Consider the following 4,560-nt stretch of genomic DNA (forward strand, 5'->3'; position numbering starts at 1 on the left):
AATATTTATGCAACTTTTATCAGATGTCACTTCATTACAGAGAAATGCATCATTTGTGCAAAGTCAGAGGATACTATCAATATTGTCTGCAAGATCATTGTTAGCAAGGGTCCCAACATATTTCATGGAATCCAGAAAAGGATTTTGAAAGCTAAATAATTTTATTGTCCTTTCTATATGACTGTTTATTGGTCAGTGCCTGTCCTATTTGACAAGTACAGTTTATTCACAAGAAGAAGAGTGAATTCTGAGAGGTACAGAGAGCAGAGAAAGCATCTCTGCCCACCAACTATCAGCACATTGGCTGCTGACGGGAAAGGAGCAGTGCGGGGGAAACACACAGTGGTAATGTCAAACAGTGCTGGCAATACACTTGTGTATGCACACTATTTGTGCTCCGAGCGGCACTGTCAGTGCCAACTTAGCTGCTGACACAACAGCTGACAACTACTTGCACATTGTATATCCATAAATGGAAAAATTAAGACTGGAGCATAATAAAATTTTACAGGATTTGTGAAATCAAAATTGTTAGTTTCATGTTGAGTTATGGTATTTATGGCTACTAATTCCTTATCAGTTCTCATAGACAATCTCGTATGAAAAAGAATCAATAGTAGACTTACATTGTGCCCACAAAAATGTATGTACACATAAATCACTTTGGCAGTCCCATTAAGTTCCTCATCTGTGCGTGATGCATTATGGTGGCTACTGTCCGATTCAGCAGTACCAGTTTTGATAACGATTTCATCTGTTATGAGTTTGATGACACCATCATGCCTTCCATAATCTTCTTCTACTTGCTGGATCTTCCTGCACACCCTCCCAGTCATAAGCAATTACTGACAGAGGAATTAAGGATTCATAAGCCATCTTAAACAGTTTGTCTTTGGATACATCCCCTGAAATATTATACTCTCCAAACAGCCATTTTACTTTCACCCATGCCAGATCTACTGCACTCAAATCACAGTTACTGGGGTGACAAGTGTACAACCACGTGGCCTTTCTCTTTTGCCATTTTAGTGAAAAGAGCAGGCTACCACATGCTCTCATTATGAGCATTACAGCCATTCCAACATCCTCGTGTTCATATAATACCACGTGATTGTTTTATCTGCATGTCTGTTATGGTGTGGAGCATTGTCCATCACAGTGACTGACTTTGGAGGAAGATTTGGCAGATCAATATTTGCAAACCACCTTTCAAAGTGTATAGAATTCATTTGACGATGATGATCACGTTTGTGGCTTTAGCCCAGAATTTTAGTTGAGTTTCCCTGGAAAACTCTTTCCTTGCTCCAAAATTTCCAATAATAAGTCTTTTAAAATTGGTTCTCCACCCCATAACACCTACAACTCATCCTTCTATCAACATTTACCAAATTTCATATTACTGTCTATCCAAGTTGTATCCAACACTCAACAATGCCTCCACATCCTAGAAGTAAAGACCTCTTATTCTCTGCCTTTTTTCCATGTGAATCCCATGGACAACAAAATATTCTGCAGAGATGTTATACCCCAAATCCAGTCAATCCTTTCTTTCAGTATTCATCAAAGTTTTCATAGGCTTCTGCACTAAGTAGTCTTCTTTGATTGTCTGTCAATAAAAAATAATGATGGCAATCTTTTTCATTACAAAAGAAGCACAACAACAGCGATAGTCAGTGCAACCACAGCAAAGGGTGTGTCTTGCAAAATAGAAAGCCACTTCAGCTATGTGAAAATCCTTCTTTTATTGGACTCGCAACAAACGTCCAATAAAAAAAGAATTTTCATACAACTGAAGCAGTTTTCTGTTTTCCACGATGCATTTCTATTACAATGTGAAGAAAAACACAGACATTTTACAGGGCTCATGTCACTATTTTCAACATTTTAATCCAGCCCCTTAACTGCTAGGCATCATGATGGTTTCTGAGAAATCTGCTTAGTTATTGCATATTGAACCACATATTGGATGACAAGAAATTGTTTAACACCCAAAACAAAATGACCACTTTAAAGTAATCCAGGCAAAGAGAAAGACAGTTTCAAAGCACTGTTGAACATAAAAATTTGAACTGAAATTTACTTCTTTTTGCCAGGAGTTTCTGTGATTCTCTTTGCAAATCCTGCCGATTCTTTTCACAGGGCTGAAGCATGCCCCTGAGTACGTCACAGTATTTTGTTGACTGAGGGATAGGATGGAGGAGCTCTTTATTCTTGCTCACTGCTCACAACATTTAGCAACAATATTCATTATTTTTGTTCCTCCACTCTGTTATGTGCTACCTCTTACCCTTCTCTGAGGAATGGAAAGAGTATCTGGCATTGCCTGTCAAGGACCAGGAACTGCTTCATCTTCACTCATCAATAGATGTACTATTGTACTATGGTATTCAGCACAGTAGAACAGACACTTCACAATGGCTACGAATGTTATATTCTGTATTAGCCTGCTGAAGTTGGCAGCAGCTGGATGCAAAACTGAGTGAACCGAAGTCAATAGACTGCTACCAACTTCTGCCGATTCAGAACTAGGATCATATCACATAATGTGCATTGTGTGTAATATTGAAGTTTCACAAATCTTAAATGTGGTAATAAAATCAGTTAACTTTTTTCTTTTGACTATGCTTCATTGAGCTTAACACTAAATGCGTATTAATTGAAGACATTTTGATCAATAGCTCCTATTGCAAATATCAGAACTCTCAATCTTTTTTCCAGATATACTAGAAGATAAGAAATAAGATATTGGAAGAGCACATTGAACCTGTCAATATAATTTGTGCAGGTTGTATACATGGAAGAGATCTGGAGACACCAGAAGATTTCAAGTACATTATGAAATCATAAAACACAGACTTCAAAAACATATTTCGAACTTCAAAACATTTCCAGTGGCGGATGTTAATTTTGAAAGTAATGCAGATTAAAATGAAAGAAATTGCAGAAATGTGGAAAATAAAGGAAATGAAATCTGAATTAATTGAAAGATACAAATTTTATTGAGAGTTTCCAAGGGGAAACTGAAACAAGGGAGTGGAATACAATAGAAGATGAATGCGTAGCTTTGAGAGATGAAATAGTGAAGGCAGGAGAAAGTCAAATAGGCAAAAAGATGAGGCACAGTAGAATGTAATAAACAAAAGCAAAATGTAATAAACAAAAGCAAAACAAGGATAATGGAATGTAGTCAAATTAAGTCGGGTGATGCTGAGGGAATTAGATTAGGAAATGAGACACTTAAAGTAGTAAAGGAGTTTTGCTATTTGGGGAGCAAAATAACTGATGATGGTCGAAGTAGAGAGGATATAAAATGTAGACTGGCAATGACAAGGAAAGCGTTTCTGAAGAAGAGAAATTTGTTAACATCAAGTATAGATTTAAGTGTCAGGAAGTCGTTTCTGAAAGTATTTGTATGGAGTGTAGCCATGTATGGAAGTGAAACATGGACGATTAATAGTTTGGACAAGAAGAGAATAGAAGCTTTCAAAATGTGGTGCTACAGAAGAATGCTGAAGATTAGCTGGGTAGATCACATAACTAATGAGGAGGTATTGAATAGAATTGGGGAGAAGAGGAGTTTGTGGCACAACTTGACAAGAAGAAGGGACCGGTTGGTAGGACATATTCTGAGGCATCAAGAGATCACAAATTTAGCATTGGAGGGCAGCGTGGAGGGTAAAAATCATAGAGGGAGACCAAGAGATGAATACACTAAGCAGATTCAAAAGGATGTAGGTTGCAGTAAGTACTGGGAGAGGAAGAAGCTTGCACAGGATAGAGTAGCATGGAGAGCTGCATCAAACCAGTCTCAGGACTGAAGACAACAACAACAACAACAGAATGTAATAACACAAATTTTGAAACAGGTGTCTGTATTACTCACCATCACTTTAATTAGTCACAGTCATAAAATAGAGATCTACATCTATATCTACATCCATACTCTGCAAGCCACCTGACGGTGTGTGGTGGAGGGTACCTTGAGTACCTCTATCGGTTCTCCCTTCTATTCCAGTCTCGTATTGTTCGTGGAAAGAAGGATTGGGCTGTAATCTTTCTGATTTTATCCTCATGGTCTCTTCGCGAGATATATATAGGAGGGAGCAATATACTGCTTGACTCTCTGGTGAAGGTATGTTCTCAAAACTTCAACAAAAGCCCATACCGAGCTACTGAGCATCTCTCCTGTGGAGTCTTCCACTGGAGTTTATCTATCAACTTCGTAACGCTTTCGCGGTTACTAAATGATCCTGTAACGAAGCGCGCTGCTCTCCATTGGATCTTCTTGATACAACTTTTTTACAGAAAAGTTCATAGAGACCAGACTCAGGGGAGATCAAGTTGCATTTCAGGGAAATGTAGGAACATGTGATGCAATACTGACCCTATAACAAATCTTAGAAGATAAGTTAAAGAGAGGCAAACCTATGTTTATATAAATTGTAGATTTAAAGAAAGATTTTGACAATGTTGAATGAACTACAGACTTTGAAGTTATAAAGTTTGCAAGCATAAAACACAGGGAGTGAAAGGTTATCCACAACTTGTATGGAATCCAGA

The sequence above is a fragment of the Schistocerca cancellata genome, chromosome 3, assembly GCF_023864275.1.
Source record: "Schistocerca cancellata isolate TAMUIC-IGC-003103 chromosome 3, iqSchCanc2.1, whole genome shotgun sequence".
Taxonomy (NCBI): Eukaryota; Metazoa; Arthropoda; class Insecta; order Orthoptera; family Acrididae; genus Schistocerca; species Schistocerca cancellata.